At 42.9% G+C, this 19,027-nt stretch overlaps 1 protein-coding gene across 2 annotated transcripts in view; it reads left to right on the top strand.

Annotated features, from left to right (window-relative positions):
- LOC115657462 (carboxypeptidase B-like) overlaps positions 1-19,027 on the top strand; it is a 122,423-nt gene that overhangs the window by 66,915 nt on the left and 36,481 nt on the right. The window contains exon 1 of one of the 2 annotated variants that reach the window (XM_030575352.1): positions 10,458-10,586. The exons of the other annotated variant lie outside the window; for it this stretch is intronic. The gene's annotated coding sequence lies outside the window, so the exon portion shown is untranslated. Of the gene's footprint in view, positions 1-10,457; positions 10,587-19,027 lie in introns of those variants that run through there. 2 annotated transcript variants of the gene reach the window in all.

The following is a 19,027-nucleotide window of genomic DNA, read 5'->3' as shown; positions in this document are numbered from 1 at the left end:
CATGGACACAGAATTCTCTCAAACCGCGGGTCCCTGAGCTTTGGAGATCCTGCTGGTAATGGGGCAGGTTCTAGCCATTGAACGCCGATTTTGGGCCCGGGAAACAAGCACAGACTGGTGGGACCGCATAGTTTTGCAGGTTTGGGATGATTCACAGTGGCTGCGAAACTTTTGCATTCATAAGGGCACTTTCATGAAACTTTGTGACTTGCTTTCCCCTGCCCTGAAACGCCATAATACCAAGATGAGAGCAGCCCTCACAGTTGAGAAGCGAATGGCAATAGCCCTCTGGAAGCTTGCAACGCCAGACAGCTACCGGTCAGTCGGGAATCAATTTGGAGTGGGAAAATCTACTGTGGGGGCTGCTGTGATGCAAGTAGCCAAAGCAATCATTAAGCCGCTGCTAAGAAAGCTTGTGACTCTGGGAAACATGCAGGTCATAGTGGATGGCTTTGCTGCAATGGGATTCCCTAACTGTGGGGGGGCGATAGATGGAACCCATATCTCTGTCTTGGCACCGGAGCACCAGGGCACCCAGTACGTAAACCGCAAGGGGTACTTTTCAGGTGCTTCAAGCACTGGTGGATCACAAGGGACATTTCACCAACATCCACGTGGGATGGCCAGGAAGGGTTCATGACGCTCGCGTCTTCAGGAACACTACTCTGTTTAAATGGCTCCAGCAAGGGAATTACTTCCCAGACCAGAAAACAACAGTTGGGGATGTTGAAATGCCTGTAGTTATCCTGGGTGACCCAGCCTACCCCTTGATACCATGGCTCATGAAGCCATACACAGGCAGCCTGGACAGTAGTCAGGAGCTGTTCAACTACAGGCTGAGCAAGTGCAGAATGGTGGTAGAATGTGCATTTGGACATTTAAAGGCACGCTGGCGCACATTACTGACTCGCTCAGACCTCAGTCAAACCAATGTGCCCATTGTTATTGCTGCTTGCTGTGTGCTCCACAATCTCTGTGACAGTAAGAGGGAGACCTTTACGGAGGGGTGGGAGGCTGAGGCAAATCACCTGGCCGCTGATTACACGCAGCCAGACACCAGGGCGATTAGAAGAGCACACCATGAAGTGGTGCGCATCAGAGAAGCTTTGAAAACGAGTTTCATCACGGGCCAGGGTAAGGTGTGACTGTTGTGTTTGTTTCCCCTTGATGAACTCCCCCCTTGATTGACTCGTTCTCTGTAAGCAACCCATCCTCCCCCTTTGATGACAGCTTGCTTAAGGAAATAAAGTCACTATCATTTAAAAATCATGTATTCTTTATTAAAAAGTCATTATAAAAAGGAGAGAACTGACAAGGTATCCCGGGTGTGGTTTGGGAGGAGGATAGGAAGGAAGGAAAAGGCCACTAAAAATATTTCAAAGTAATGACAGCCTTTTGGTTGGGCTGTCTACAGGGGTGGAGTGGGCGGGTGCACGAAGCCTTCCCCCACGTGTTCTTACAAGTCTGGGTGAAGAAGATATGGAACATGGTGAGTGGTGAGGGTGGTTACACGGGGGCTGCAGCAGCACTCTGTGACCCTGCTGCTGTTCCTGAAGCTCCACCAGACGTCAGAGGATGTCAGTTTGATCACGCAGCGGCCCCAGCATTGCATCCCGCCACCGCATATCTTCCTGCCTACACCTCTGATCTTCCAGGCGCCACCTCTCATCTCAAGCGTCCCTCCTGTCCTCATGTTCACTGGCATCTTTCCTGTAATTTGATACCACGTCCTTCCACTCATTCAGATGAGCTCTATCATTGCAGGTTACTTCCATGATTTCCAAGAACATTTTGTCTCGCTTCTTTTTTTTCCTCCGCCTTATCTGCGATAGCCTTCAGGATGGAGTAGGGAGGCTTGAAAAATTTGCAGCTGCATGAGGCAGGTAAAAAAGGGAGAGAAGTATTTAAAAAGATCACATTTTACAGAACAATACTTATACTCTTTCACAGTGAACAACACTATTCACCTTACATAGCACATGTGATTTCACTACAAGGCTGCATTTTGCATCTTAATATTGAGTGCCTGTGGCTCTGGTGCTAGAGATCTCACAGATGCAGGTCCGGGCAGCAGAATTCGGCTTGCATGCAGCCATGGTAAGCCATTGTCTTTAGGCTTCTGCAGCCTTCATATACACAGTGCCCTCCTTTCCCAAATACCAAGCAAATCCCATTCAGTGCTGCTTCTTTCCTGTTAACATGCAGCAGCAGAAACCACCCCCGCATCCAATTCTCTGGGATGATCGCTTTACCCCTCCCCCCACCGCATGGCTGGTATCATGGAAGATCACTGCTAATCACCCCCTTTCCCCCCTCATCGTGTGGCTGGTAGCAGGGAAGATCCCTGCTAGCCAAACGCAAAAAAGCTCAGCACCATTCCCCTCCCTCCCCTCCCCCAGCTTGGCTACCTGCAAGGAAGGATTTCTTTTAAGCAGCAGGCAAACAGCCCAGTAGGAATGGCCATCTCTGTCCCCTTAATTAAATTCCTGAATTTCAACCAGGTTACCATGAACGATATCACTCTCCTAAGGATAACAGCAAGATAAAGAACGGATGTTGCTTGAATGCCAGCAATCACCGGGACCATAGGCAGCTAGGCTTTGTCATGCAATGATACCAGATTACTTGCTACATGCATGGCGTGGTCAAGTGTCCTACCATGGTGGACGGAATAACGCTGCCTTGTCAGAAACCTTCTGCAAAGGCTTTTGGAGTACCTCCAGGAGATGTCCCTGGAGGATTTCCGCTCCATCCCCAGGCATGTTAACAAACTTTTCCAATAACTGTACTGGCCGCGAATGCATCAAGTCCTCAGGGCAAATCAGTCATTAAAAAACGCTTGCATTTAAACCATGTTTTATATTTACAAAAGCACACTCACCAGAGGTCGCTTCCATGGCTTCATTGTCTGGGCTACTGGCTTGGGAGGGCTGGGAGGGTAATTCTGTCTGGGTGAGAAAAAGCTCCTGGCTGTTGGGGAGAACGGAGTGCTGTGTGCTCTCTGCAAGCTCGTCCTCCTCTTCATCTTCCCTGTCCACAGAATCCTCAGCCATGGCTGAGATTACCACTCCCACCTCAGAATCCACGGACAGGGGTGAGGTAGTGGTGGCAGACCCCCCTAGAATTGCATGCAGCTCAGCTTAGAAGCGGCATGTTTTTGGCCCTGCCCCAGACCTTCCGTTTGCTTCTTTGGTTTTCTGGTAGGCTTGTCTGGGCTCCTTAACTTTCACTCTGCACTGCACTGAGTCCCTGGTGTGGCCTTTCTCCATCACAGCCTTGGAAATTTTTTCAAATGTTTTTTCATTTTGTCTTTTGGAATGGAGTTCTGTTAGCACAGAATCCTCTCCCCATATAGCGATCAGATCCAGTACCTCCCGTGCGGTCCATGCTGGGGCTTTTTTCCGATTCTCAGGAGACTGTACTGTTACCTGTGCTGATGAGTTCTGTGTGGTCACCTATGCTGGTGAGCTCTCCACGCTGGCCAAACAGGAAATGAAATTCAAAAGTTCACGAGGCTTTTCTTGTCTACCTGGCCAGTGCATCCGAGTTCAGATTGCTGTCCAGAGTGGTCACAGTGGTGCACTGTGGGATACTGCCCGGAGGCCAATACCGTTGATTTGTGGCCACACTAACCCTAATCCGATATGGTAATACCGATTTCAGCCCTACTCCTCTTGTCGGGGAGGAGTACAGAAACGGGTTTAAAGAGCCCTTTATATCGATATAAAGGGCCTCATTGTGTGGACAGGTGCAGCATTAAATCGGTTTAACTCTGCTAAAATCGGTATAAATGCGTAGTGTACACCAGGCCTGTAACTCATATGAGCGCCTATCACCTTTTTGTTAGATCTTACAAGAGCCATAAATCATGGTGACTTATATTTGTTATGAATCCCTTATATATCAAACAATTGTGAGTTAAAAGGTTCATCAGCTTCCTGGTAGAGCTTGTAAAGTCCTGAAAGCATTGAAATAAGAGACATGCAAAGGTTATTAGCCAGACAAAGTGGGTGAGGTAATATCATTTATTGGACCAACTTCTGTTGGTGAGAGAGACAAGCTTTTGAGCCAAACAGAGCTCTTCTTTAGGTCTAGGAAAGCTACTTTGAGTGTGACAACGAAATGCAAGGTTTAGCAGAAGTAGTTAGCGCATATTCTAAAGCAGGGGTTCTCAACAAATTTTTGGTGGCTTCAGAGTGTGGCCACCAACCTTTTTCTAAAACACTTAATAACTTTAGGAAAAACAAATAAATATGCATGTATACACATCCAGATCATTGTAATTTATTTATGTAGAAGTGGGGTTTTTGGAAGACTCAATAATAAAAATAATGCTGTGAAAGTGATATTTGTATCTTTGTTAATATCGCTTTTCACGGCAAGTCCTGGTAAATTAAGAGATGGATAGAGGGGTGGGATATGAGGCAGCAGGGGTCAGGGAGGATAGATGTTGGGGTGGGGAAAAGAGCGGAGAACAGGAGTGATGGATGGGGCAGCCCCGCTGCAGCCATGTGGTCGGAGCTAAGCATCAGCACCTGGGGCTGGAGGTCAGTGCCCTGGGCCAGCACCTGCTGGAGCCGGGGTCAGTGCCCACTGCTGCTGATTGGCTCCCAGGGTTGGGGTTTGGCTCCACACAGCCACAGCAAGAGACTGGAGCTCACCACTGCATGGCCAGGGTTGGAGCCTGAAACCCCATAGCTGAAGGCCAGGGCCACGTGGCCAAAGCAGGGGGTCAGTGCCTGAAACCCCAGACCCAGTTCTGGGTGTTGGCATCCAAAGCCCCATGGCTGGAGCCTTGGTCAACTAGGCCCCCTGAGTCCCTGTTGCCCAACCACCTCAGGGCTGAAGCCTGAGCCTCACTAAACCCCCTTCCCCCCTCGGTAAAGAACTCACCTTGCTCCTTCAGCAATTTGCCTCATCTATCTCCAGAGGCAGTGCAGGGCAGTGCATCCAGGAGCAACAGGGAAGGAGGGTGAGGGACCAATGCTTATCCCCCTCATCACTGCCCAGGAGGCTGTCGTGGCCGCAGGGAAATCCCCCGGTGGTGGCATTTGAGAAACATTGCTCTAAAGGGACCACTCAAAGTAGATTGGCCCATTAACACCTCTGCAGCCATAAGACAAAAAGAGGGGGATAGTGGGTTACAGATTGTTGTAATAAGCCACAAATCCAGTTTCTCTATTCAGTCCATGATTTTTAGTGTCTAGCGGAGTTATGGATTTAAGTTCCCAGGCTTGTTTTTTGAAAGTGTTGTGCAGGTTTCCTTTGAGGATGAGGACTGATAGATCAGATATCGAGCGACCACTTTGTGAAAAGTGTTCACCCACAGGTGATAGGGTGTTTTTGTCTTTTATCATTTTGCTGTGTCAGTTCATTTGGGAGCGTAGTGATTGTCTGAGGTAGCTATATGAGGGTTGTCCATTGTCTTGTAAATATTTGAGGCAAGCAGCTATGCCATCATTGTGAGGGATGGTGGTATGTAGAGAAGTGACATCCATAGTGGCAAGGATGGTGCTCTGAGGGAAGTTGTTAACATTTTGGAATTTCTGGAGGAAGTCAGTTTTGTGCTGGAGTCCTTTATCTGGTCAGTGGTTTGAGGATGGTTGCTAGGAGTCCTAATAATCCTTCAGTAAGAGTGCCGTGGCCAAATATGATGGGTCTGTTTGGGTTCTTTTCTCTGTGTATCTTGGGAAGCATGTAGAAGCATAGGTGCTGGAACTAAGAGTGCTGGGGGTGCTGCCGCACCCCCTGGCTTGAAGTGGTTTCCATTATATACAAGATTTACAGTTTGGTTCAATGATTCTTAGCACCCCCGCTATAAATATTGTTCCAGCAACCCTGTGTACAAGGTCCCTGGGGTGAGTTTCTGGGGCATGAGTTTGTAGAGTTTCTCTTTGAGTTGTTTGGGGAAGGATTTGATGATGTCCTTAAGCTCCTGGGTAAATTGTGGTGCGGTGTCTTCTCTGAGTTCTTTATAGTAAGTGGTGTCAGAGAATTATCAGTTGGCCTCATTATTGTAGTCATCACAGTTGAGGACTACATTGGTGTCCCTTTTGTCTGCTGGTTTGATCACTATCTAGTTATTAGATTTCAGGGACTGTATGGTAACACTTGGTGGTGGAGAGATTATGGTGTGTGCATACAATTGCAATGATTATAGAATTCTCCAGTTCTTTGTGAACTCTAAAATGAACTCCTGGAGATTACAAAACCTGCCTGCTTGCCAATGCTAAACATAAAACGAACCATGAGTCTGAGAAGAATGGCTCCTGAAGGTTCTTAGCATGAGCGTAGAGTTTATAAGCCTGAAGCCCTGAAATTAATAGCTTATGCAGTTTGCTGATTCCATGAGACTATCCAAAAAGTTTCTAAAGTTTGTAAGAATGAAATTATGGAGTCATGAAGATAATAAAGTCCACTGGATAGTTGAGCATATGAACATAAGAACAGCCCTACTGGGTCAGACCAAGGGTCCATCTAGCCCAGTATCCTGTCTTCTGATAGTGGCCAGTGCCAAGTGCCCCACAGGGAATGAACAGAACAGGTAATCATCAAGTGATCCATGCCCTGTCACTCATTCCCAGCTTCTGGCAAACAGAGGCTAGGGACACCATTTCTGCCCATCCTGGCTAATAGCCTATCCTCCATGAATTTAGGTAGTTCTTTTTTGAACATGGTCTTGGCCTTCACAACATCCTCTGGCAAGGAGTTCCACAGGTTGACTGTGCGTTGTGTGAAAAAATATTTCCTTTTAATACTGCCTATTAATTTCATTTGGTGACCCCTAGTTCCTGAGTTATGAGAAGTAGTAAACAACACTTCCTATCTACTTTCTCTATACCAATCATGATTTTATAGACCTCAATCATATCTCCCCTTAGCTGTCTCTTTTCCGAGCTGAAAAGTCCCAGTCTTATTAATCTCTCCTCATACGGAAGCCATTCCAGACCCCTAATCATTTGTGTTGCCCTTTTATGAACCTTTTCAATTCCAATAGATCTTTTTCGAGATGAGGCAACCACATCTGCGCACAGTATTCAAGATGTGGGCATATGATATTTTCTGTCCTATTATCTAGCCTTTTCTTAATTATTCACAGCATTCTGTTTGCTTTTTTGTCCACCGTTGCACATTGAGTGGATGTTTTCAGAGAACTAACCACAATGATGCCCAGAACTCTTTCTTGAGTGGTAACAGCTAATTTAGACCCCATCATTTTATATGTATAGTTGGGATAATGCTTTCCAATGTGCATTACTTTGCAGTTATCAACATTAAATTTCATCTGCCATTTTGTTGCCCAGTCACCAAGTTTTGAGAGATCCTTTTGTAGCTCTTCACAGTCTGCCTGGGCCTTAACTATCTTTAGTAATTTTGTATCATCTGCAAATTTCGCCATCTCACTGTTTACCCCCTTTTCCAGATCATTTATGAATATGTTGAATAGGACTGGTCCCAGAACAGACCCCTGAGGGACCTCTCTCCACCCTGAAAACTGACCATGTATACCTACCCTTTGTTTCCTATCTTTTAACCAATTACCAATCCATGAGAGCACCTTCCCTCTTATCCCGTAGCACACTTTGCACAAAAGCCTTTGATGAGGGACCTTGTCAAAGGCTTTCTGAAAATCTAAGTACACTATATCCACTGGATCCTCTTGGTCCATCTGCTTGGTCCCCCTCAAAGAATTCTAGTAGATTTGTGAGGCATGATTTCCCTTTGCTAAAACCAGTTGAAACAACACTTTAAAAGAAGACAGGTTAAATTTGGTTCCCAAAACTGTTAAAACAAGCTAAGAGAGCTAAGACAAACAGAAGAATAGTTAACATGAAATATTTAAAGGACTTTTTTTCTTTTTTTAAACAAACATACCCTTGCAGTGATCTCATCCCAAATAGCACTGGGCTAGTTTATAGCAACAAAAATATGAAGTTTGATTTAGAAATTGTCTATTCTCTAAACCCAATTATTTTATTATTGTCCAAACAGAGAAAAAACAGAAAACTGAAATAAACAGCACAAGTAGTGAAAAGTTTGATTTTAAAATATTCCTTTACTGTGTTAGTCTATAAGGTGCCACATGATTCGTTGCTGCTTTTACAGATCCAGACTAACACGGCTACCCCTCTGATACTTAATATTCTAAGGCTCCCAGTCTATGATGAGCTATATGCAGGTGAACCTCTGGGGCCACACAGGATTGAGGACTAAGTTAGCAGTTCTCAAAATGTGGTCTATGGGGAGCGGCTGATGGCATGGTGCTGGTTCCTCCTTGTTTTCACATTATAGTGGAATAAAACAAGCTCAAAAGTACATTAAACTCTTTTCCATGTAAGCCAGTTGCTGCAAGGATGTTATGTGATTATGAATGAAAGCAGCTGAGGTCAGCACAGTTTATGAATGGGAGGGGAAGTGGTACACAAGACAGTCTCACTCTGACCATGTGGTCTACACTCTGAATAAGAACCTCTGATGTAGATTTATTTTAAACAGATTTTTTAAAAAACATGCTTATGTGATTTCTCAGATTATTTATATAGACATTCATACATATACATATAGAGACATTTACAGTACACATTTATATAGACTGTTCATGTTCTTCCAATCTCTTATCCTACTGCTCGATTGTAATTGTTCAAGGCAGATTTAATTATACAAGATAAACAGTATAAATCAAAAGCCCTTGCAAAATAGTACTGCAAAAAAACAAAATCAAGATCTGTAATGATCTTATTCCTTATACTCAATTACAAAAAAGGTACCTTCAATGGGAAAATCTTACTTTTATGATTGTTCTTCTATTGACCTATTTGTTCTGAACTCCCCTGAAAATCTATGAGTACTTTTTAAACTTTGAGATAAAAAGAGCGAAGTAGGTCAAAGTACACTTACATCTATTTTCTGTTATTGAGACACACTGAACTGTAGCAGCCAGAGTCAGCCTGAATTGTATGAGGCTCAGCATGATAATAAACTTAAAGCAAGATGTATTCCCTATAGGTTTAAATGCAAAATAAGAATGTAACTTTTTATTGCCAGTTTTAAAACTTATGCTGTTTTTCTTCCCTTTTAAGGTCAAGTATGAAGTATTTTGGAAAACAAACAATAAAAAAGCATTATAAGAAAAAAGGAAGATGATATTTCCTTCAGTCAAAGAATACAGAATCATTCTATCATTCTAGTGTAACTTTAAGTTGCAAACAGCAATGGCAGCATGAATGACGCACACACACTGCTTAAATTGCAAATGCAGTATTTAAGACAAAGCTTGAATTCAAAGAACATTGAGATGAGATGAGAAAGAGTCACAAGGGTTATTAGATTATTACTGGAGTCCAGACATTCCACCACAAATCCATATAATATTTTAAATTGCCATACATGGTTTCATTTTATACACTAAATATATACACTTTACTATCAGTAATTGAGATGAATAAAAGAAATCAAGAGGTGTAGTTAACATTTGACAATGGCATAATCTTTAACAGTGTAAATATATGCAGAGAACTTGATAATAGTGGGGGATTTCAATATTGACTGGGTACGTCACCTAAGGACAAAATGCAGAGACAAAATTTCTCAATATTTTAAATGACTGCTTCTTGGAGCACCTGGTATAGGAACCCACAAGGGAAGAGGCAATTCTTGATCTAGTTCTGAGTGGAGCGCAGGATCTGATCCAAGAGGTAACTCTAACAGGACTGCTTGGAAATAGTGACCATAATACAACAACATTTAAGATTCCTGTATTGGGAAGATAAAAAGGCATCTTTTAAAAGGTGGAAGTCAAATTCTAGTGAGTTAAATAGTAAGGAGTATAAACACTGTCAAATTAAGTGTAAAAATGTAATAAGAAATGCCAAAAAGGAGTTTGAAGAACAGCTAGCCAAAAACTCAAAAGGTAATAACAAAATGTTTTTAAGTGCACCAGAAGGAGGAAGCCTGCTAAACAACCGGTGGGGCCTCTGGACAATCAAGATACAAAAGGAGCACTTAAAGATGATGAAAGAGGAGAGAGCAATGGGTGCAATGGTGGAGGAGGGAAGGACAAGGCCACAGTGCACTTCAAAATTATTGAATGCCAGCTTTCTGTTGCTTGGGCAGTCCTCTGGGGTGGAGCGGTTGGGTGGCCGGAGGCCCCCCACTCCGTGTTCTTGGGTGTCTGGGTAAGGAGGCTATGGAACTTGGGGAGGAGGGCAGTTGGTCACACAGGGGCTGTAGCGGCTGTCTGTGTTCCTCCTGCTGCCTAGTTTTTATGGAACATGTGGATTCATTAAAGATTTGTACTTCATTTGATTCTACACTTTCTTTCACAAACAGTGCCATTCCCCTCGCACAACCTGTTCTGTCCTTTCAATATATTTTGTACTCCGGAATGATTGTGTCCTATTGATTGTCCCCACTCCGTCAGGTTTCTGTGATGCCTATTATATGAATATCCTCCTTTAGCGCACAGCAAAGAAGCGGAGAAAATGTTTTCCCCAACCGCCAGGAACTGTTTATCACCCTGGACCCAGTACCCTCCCAATCCACGCAAGGCGGGCTCACAGACCTTGAAGGCATCGAAGGCACCTCTGGTTAGTGTACCTTTGTAAATATTGTACATGGTTTAAAAGCAAGCATGTTTAATGATTAATTTGCCCTGAAGACTTGAGATGCATTCTCGGCCAGTACAGCTATTGGAAAAGCCTGTTAACATGTCTGGGGATAGAGTGGAAATCCTCCAGGGACATCTCAGTGAAGCTCTCCTGGATATACTCCCAAAGCCTTTGCAAAAGGTTTCTGGGGAGGACAGCCTTATTCTGTCCGCCATGGAAGGACACTTTACCACGCCTGTTCAGTGGTTCTCAAAGCCTGTCAGGTCTGTCCGATAGCACCTCCCACTGGTGGTGGTTTGCCGCTCCAGGCCAATGGGGGCTGTGGGAAGCAGTGCAGGCCGAGGGATGTGCTGGCCGCCCTTCCCACAGCCCCCATTGACCTGGAGTGGTGAACTGTGGCCAGTGGGTGCCGCAATCAGCCGGACCTGCAGATGTGGCAGGTAAACAAACTTTCCCTGAACAAGCGCAGACCGGCTTTGAGAACCACTGCTCTAGTTCACCCACCTGATTATTTAGACTTCTAGCATTTGTGTACAAGCACTTTAAAAGCTTGTCACTGTTTATTTGTCTGCCATTTTCTGATGTGTCAGATTCTTTTTTATGTAAATGTTTCTCATCTGATCTGGCCCATACTTTATCCTCTTCCATCCTCTCCTCCTGACTAGAACCTAGAGAATTTCTATCAATAGACTCTCCTCTAAGAGAAGTCTCTGTCCGATCCACGTGCCCCGCTGCAGCAATCGGCTTTCCCCCATCCCTTAGTTTAAAAACTGCTCTGCAACCTTTTTAACGTTAAGTGCCAGCAGTCTGGATCCACTTTGGTTTAGATGGAGCCCATCCTTCCTGTACAGGCTCCCCCTATCCCAAAAGTTTCCCCAGTTCCTAATAAATCAAAGCCCCTCCTCTCTACACCATCATCTCATCCACACATTGAGACTCTGAAGCTCTGCCAGCCTATCTGACCCCGTGCGTGGAACTGGAAGCATTTCTGAGAATGCTAACATAGAGGTCCTGGATTTCAGTCTCTTTCCTAGCAGCCTAAATTTGGCCTCCAGGACGTCTTTCCTACCCTTCCCTATGTCACTGGTACCTACATGTACCACAACCACCGGCTCCACCCCAGCACTACACATAAGTCTATCTACATGCCTCGAGAGATCTGCAACCTTTGTACCAGGCAGGCAAGTCACTGCTTGCAAGTCATGTTGTTACTGCTTGTGGTAGAGTGGTTTGTTCAGTCAACAGGCCTAGTGGTCCAGGCCTCCAAGTCAACTCTTTCTATCAGTTTGTTGCAGGATGGTTTGGTTGGCCAGCAGGCCCATTGGTCTGGGCCTCCAATTCCAGCCTTTCTGTTAGTTCAAGGTGTCCCTGCCCCCTGGATGAGGTCTTGGCTGAACTGGCCTCTTCAATGATAACCTCTAGCCCTGCCCTTCCTGGAGCCAGTGGCATAGTTCCAGGGTGATTAGGGGGACCTCTCCACAAGGTTCTGGCCCAGGGCCCTGAAAGTGGAGCAGCATGCACTGGCCTAAATTCAGCCAACCCACTTGCCCACCTTCCCCTACACTACTTCCTCCCACCATTACATTTTAGTTTAGGGCATGATCACAGTGGACTTAGGGTCTTTACTTTCAAATCAGCCCAGTCTAGGGCCAATGCCTGCAGCCTTCTCGAGCCCTTCCCAACAGTTCTTCCTTCCTCCTGGGGAGTGTCTAGGATGTCAGAGGAATCTTACAGCTGTAAGCCTTGCATGAACAAGGAGAGAAAACAGAAGTAAGGAAACAGAGGGTTAACAATGGACAAAACATGAATTCACAAGTGGCCTGGTAAATAACAGGTAGTCAACAGATAAGGAAATAGTAAGAGGCGTAATGTGTGATAAGTTGGTATCTGCAGTTTTGCCTACTAGCATATTTTGCAGCTTGTGGACAGTTGAAGATTAGTACTGGGGTTGGTTACAAAAATTATTATGGAAATTATGAAGTGTGGTACAATGTAAAATGTAATGTGAATGCATTAGTCTGTTTTAGAAGATGCATATAATCTGATTTATTATTAGGTGTTTTGGAGCAGTGGTAGGTCCCTATACGCACCACATTATGCTAGAGCTGGATCACCTCAACACAGTGTTCCTGTACGACAATTTTAAAAAAACCAAAACGCTCTGAGAAGTCCAAATTCAAGCTAATTTCTTGGGAACTGAGTGGAAAGGTCTCGGAGAAAAATCCTAACAGCCAGATGGTCTTGGTAGAAGTTTCCACTCCTATTGCTGAGGCAATGCCTGAGGAGTGGGGCCTTTCTGGCCCACTACACTAGCTCTTCCCCTGTCTCTGCCTTAGTTTGAGGTTTATAAACCCTGTCACACTGCTGTTACAGTATTGCTAGGATGATCTGCTGGCCTTTGCGGACACTGATTTCCCAACCCAGCAGCTTTCCAAACAGCAAACTACATAAAACATTCACTACAAACCAACCAAATCACCCAACTGTGTTTCATGCAACTTCTAGATTGAGAATTTGAATGCAAAAGAGAAAACAATTCAAAGTCATTTTCTCTGCAAGTCCTGTATCTTGAGGCCTTTGCACAAAAGGAATATGTTTTTATTATTGTATATGCCATTAAGGAGACATGTGATAGAAAAGTCCTGTGGCTCAGTTTCTGTTGCGTGGAAACCATAATTTTAAATACTCTGGCTTTTCTGCATTTAAATTCTCAAGCATTAACCTAGTATTTGCACTGAAATTTCTTTGTTTGGGTAATTTTAAAATGAAAAGAAAAAAAATAAGTGATTGCACATTGAAATAAACATGCACGCAATGTGAGATTCAACTAGTTAAGAAAAAAAGACTAAAATACAAGACTGATCACAAACTGAAATAATCACATGCTTCTGCAGGGCTATAATAATGCAATCAGAGGCACCATTAACCCTGCTATTATTTCACAGTTTCCCTGGTCTGGATGCATACCTTGGCCCAGAAAATCCACATAAAATAGATACAGGGATAGATACACTAACGCTGCTTTACAGTTCTCTGTAAGTTATATTTCCACTCACTTTCAGGGCCCTTTACACTGCCAGAGCAGAGTAAAAGGGCCTTAGTTTAAATGACAATCAAGCCCACAGTGAATAGATGTGTGCAGTCATAACCTTGCATGGCATTTCAGGATACAGGGTTAAAAAACAGTTAGATAAGTTCACCATTGATCTGATCTAGTATAACTATTCTTATGTTCTTATACAATAAGAAAGCCTTCAGTACTGCCATTTACAAATGTTTAGCCAGAACTATCACACTATGAACTGGAACACATGTTGTTACTCCTATATTACAGCTGGGCTGGGCTGATTCTCTCATCCAAAGTCTTTCTAAACAGCAAATTACATACCTTTTCAATACAAATGAAAAACCACAACCCCCACAAGGCCTTGCATTCCATTTTCTATTGATAATTTCAATATAAAAGAAGAAACTCAAACTTATGGTTCCCACGGGTACCATATCAAGTTTAGCACAGGGGTGAGCCTTGTGGAAAAAAATAGTATGTGCTCATTAAATTAAAAATGTATCATAATGCACATGCCAAGGGAGTAGGATTAAAGTTACATGGACAGTCATAACACTGACATTTCCTAGCTTCTGAGTGCTTGATTTTTCAACTTTAATAACATTCTTTAAGTACTTTTGTAGAATTATTTTGCCCATGTTTGGGAGGCAACACTGAAAAGGGTATTTTGATTTGCAGCATTCACAGAAGGCCATAGTGCTGTACAGAAGAACACTAAGAATTCTGAGACACCTTAAAAAATTTTAAAACCTCAATGTGAAACTAATAATCAGGATATAATTTTCATTTTCTGATTAAAAAAGCAGTATCATGCCAATCCTTTCCCACCTCTCTCATTACTGCTAGAGGAAAATGTATATGATACAGTGAATGAGCATTACTCTTAAGGAACTAATGCTAAATAAACACCCTGAATGTAATAGGAGTGACTTCAGAATAACATAGGAAAATGAACAGCGGTAGAAGGAAAATTAGGGAAGGAAAGATACATGCCAATGCAGTGTCTTGTGGGAATTGTAGTTCAGGTGCCTCATGCCCACATTTTCCCCTATGAACCAGTCTCCTTGGCCAGACTACATCCCCTATGATGCATCATAGCCTTCCCTCTTGGTGTGCTGCTGCTGTGCTTCATGTGAGTCCATGACCAGAATGCATCATGGGAGAGGTAATCCAGTGGGAGAATCTGGCCCATATAGGAGAATGGGCTAGGAGATATGCAAAATACAACTCCCAGGGAGCATGGCAGACATATTTCCAAATTAAAATTATTTGAGTTTTGGCTGAAATTGTTCAACAAAAAGTCAAAATTTTCCACAGAAAGCACACTTTTCAGAAAAAAAGACCTTTAGTCAAAAAAACCAAAATATAGTTTAGACAGAAAATTTTGGACCAGACCTACCGATAGCTTTCTGGAGGCATGGAGTCTACCATTTTGTCACCATGAAAGCCCAAAGTGCCCAGATTTCAGGGAAAAGATTCAACTGAACATTGATTAAATGGCCTTAGCCCTGAGAATTGGGCATTACAATTGTTTCTCCTCTGTCAGCAAGGTTCTAGGTACCATTCCACATGTGACAGTGCATGTGATGATAGCTTAAACTCTAGCAAGATATCTAGGATAACAGCACAAAGGCCATCCTTTCACATACATCATTTCAGACAGGAAAAAGTACCTGCAGTTGTATCATTTGGGGAGAAGTGGAAAGAAACCTAGGAGTAACAAAAACCTATCTAAGAAGGACACTAAACAGATTATCCTCGTCAAACAGTGTGAAGTTGCTGTACCGTGATATCTGTTCCTCAGTGAAGGACAGTTTCTCCATTTTAGCTGTCACAATGATACTTGTGTGCTCAGTAAATTATCCTGAGAATACCAATGTCTTTCTCCAAGTTTTCAGGGAAATATATTGTGATAAAACCAGAAACTCATGAGAGAAGATGAGACATGAGGGAAATCTATAACTGGTTATCACTGAGAACATCCAGGGCACAAAGCTCATATGCAACCCTTCATTTATGTCTGTGTTTCTTTACATCCTTCATAGTGTCTAGAGTAGCAGTGGATTTCAGGAATATGTTCCTCACTTATGGTTGTCATGTCAAAATCTCTCTGAAATGCAAATATTAGTGTGTATTGACCTTCTGCACTAGGAATGGTATAACTTTTGTAGATGTAAAATTTAACTGCATCACTGTAAAAATGAAGAAAAAATTACTTGTCTAATATTAATGGACCATCCTCCAGTCACTTTTCCATGTGCATCTTGAAAGTTTCATACAATATAGGTCCTACTGAAACACACAATAGATGCAAGCTGACACCTAAAATGTGTCGCTCCAGTTAAACAACTAAGGAGCTCTAGGTTATAATGGGCTGGAGGCTAACCCACCATCTCGTATTATGCAACACTTTATGTACTGGGCCTTTTCTTTCCTCCCTTATTCCTGTGTAATTTTTTGTTTTCCTGGGGAATCTCATACACCATTCAACTCAGGACTACACTGAAGACGAGTGTGCTTCAGATACTAATGTAGAAGGCTCTGGCCTCCATTTAAAGACCATCCTTTTATTTGTTAAAAAAAATCTACATAAAATGTGTTATTCATTGGCACTATGGCTAGCCTAGAAAAAAGGACAATGGAGCTTCACTGATGGTGATGGTGGCTGTCACACAAGAGAGCTGTTGACAAACTGACCTTTTAATTCAGTTGGTAAAGACAGTGGGGGGTTTGTTTGTTGGTTTTTTTTTAATGATACTTTATTGGGTAACAACAGAAATAGTCAAGTTTCACCACACACAGGTACAGACATGCAGAGTCAAATTTTGCTCTCCATTATACTGAAATAAACCAAGAACCACTCTACTATGAGATCAATGGAGTTTGGATTTACACTGAAATAACAAAGCAGACTATGGGCCATTGAATTTAGAATAGTTATGCTGGCTGCCAGGGCAGGCTCTACTGTTTTTGCTGCCCCAAGCAGCTGAACATAGAAGCTGCTGCCGAATTGCCGCCGCTGCGGAAACGTGCCTGCCACCCTAATGGCACATGGACTGCCCCCAGCCTCCGCAGAGGCAATTTGGTGCATTACTTGACGGCAAAAACACACAGACTGCCACCCCTTGCAGATTGCCAGCCCAAGCACCTGCTTGGGATGCTGGTGCCTGGAGCCGGCCCTGCTGGCTGTATCTGTGTTACCTGAGACCACACACTGAGGGGCAGGCGGGGGAACCTACTGGTCAGAGTCTGGCCTAGTTCTTGGAGCAGAATCAGATGGCAGAATCAGCAGTCTGGTCAGGAGACAAGCCAGTGGTCAAAGCCAGGAGTTAGGAATCGGGCGTCAGGCAGGACTAGGACTGGAGCAGAACATGCAAGGCCTGGAGCAAGGGCTGGACAGGAAGCAGATTTAACACAACTGCGGTGTAAAATGCATTGAACAGTACTGTCCTTCTGTTGTTACTAGGACTAAATTAGAGAGCATAGTCACTTGGATGGAGGAGGCGGGGTATTAGGTTCAGCTGAGCTCATTGGGTTGCTAGTGACCATGCCCAGTGCCAGCTGAGTTCCTGACACCTAAATTGTTGCCATATGGAGGGAGTGCTGAATTTGTTCCAAAATTTTGCTGATTTAGTTTGTACTGTAGTTTGCACTGTATTTTACAGGCCTGGTTGTGATCTCAATCTAGCTTTATACCAGTATTATATAATGTTATAGATTTCAGTGGAATTAGTTAACAGTTACATTGGTACAAGTGGGTTCAGAAACAGAACCCATGACTCTATCTTTTTCATTTTAGCATAGAATAAATTTTAATATGATTTCCCTGTGTGTCCTGGTAAAGTACAACATTCTTTTGCCTACTGAAGAATCATAATGAATTATCCTTTGGCTGAGAAATCTGCTGTTACCCTTATTTACAGAATAAAAAGAGTTTCAATGAGCAAGTGACTTGGGCCAAATTTAGTCCCATTCACTTCAATAAACAGAATTTGGTCTTTGGTATTGTAGCCCTGCATCACAAATGGCTACTATGATTGTTTAAATCCAATGGTTCCCTTGTGTATTCAAACACTGTTTACTTGTAAATTTATAGAGGAACAAGAAGTGCCAAATTCAATTCTTTCTGACTAATCTGCTGTTCCTTAATCTGATAACAAGCAAACTGCAGCTATGAACTTTTTAAAAATGCATAGCTGTTCAATAACTGCCTTGCTTGAGGTGTTCATATATTATTTTATTAGACTAATGAATTACTATGGGAAGTATTTTATGAAAATGTTTGCTTAATGAAGGAGGAGGGGACTGTTTTAAACAGAACATGCTGTGGTTAGATTAATAAATTTATGTCTAGAGTACTTGATTTATTGAAATTTGGATTGTTTAGGGATTTTTCACATTTTGTTTATTGATTTTCACAATTTACAATGTGATATATCAAACTACAGACCCATAACTTCTGCATTACAAAGAAAGGGCAGAAAGTAATATTAGTGTGCCTCAAATTATTTCTATCTTTTGTTAGTAGACAAGAAAAGCATTTACCCAAATTCATCCGTGGCTGGAATTTCTCTGCTTACTTAATTCTTTTATTATTATTTATTTTATTTATTTATTTGCATTACCGTAGTACCCAGGAGCCTATTTCAGTGAAGTTGTTCCTCATTATGACAGGGGTAAATTTGGCTTATTTCCTTCAATAAATAGAATTGAGAAAGTTCTCTTAGCTCTAAAATGTGTTGGGTTTTAGTAAATAGGGAACTCCCTAACCTTCATCCCTTCACACCAGCCTAACAGTAGTTCATCCAGCCTGCTTCTCATCTAAGCAAAGGCCACCAGATTTCAAAACCATTCAGAGTTGAAGGTAACCATCCAAACACTAAGCTTTAAACTTTATCATGTCTAGGGATCACAAACACCAGATGCAGAAGAAAAGAACGTTCATGATTTACATCATCCATGAAGGCCAATACACACCAAAAGCAAAACAGAACAGTAAATTACCCAGCAATCCTAAAAAAATTCCACTACAGTCCACCTTAGAATCAAAGCAGCAATTCTCTGTCTACTCTGTTCCTGACCTTAAACAACACATTTTTTGTGATGTTTTACAATGCATACTGAACTCTCAGCTTATCTTTTCTACTATTCACAGTGATCCAGGCATATCCTACAGTGCTAGGCTGGTTCCAGGCCTGTGTTGTTGAGACTTATTTAACTGGGCAAGATGGAGTTTCAATTGTTTGCCCAAATCCTTATGCTAAGGAGGCAGATGGATGATTGTACTACTAGTGACTGATTCATCAGACCATGCAGAGCCCAGGACAGGTACTAAGAGAGTATTGAGAGACAC

This window comes from Gopherus evgoodei, chromosome 9 (assembly GCF_007399415.2).
Source record: "Gopherus evgoodei ecotype Sinaloan lineage chromosome 9, rGopEvg1_v1.p, whole genome shotgun sequence".
NCBI lineage: Eukaryota > Metazoa > Chordata > Testudines > Testudinidae > Gopherus > Gopherus evgoodei.
This window is presented reverse-complemented; position numbering and strand designations above follow the sequence as displayed.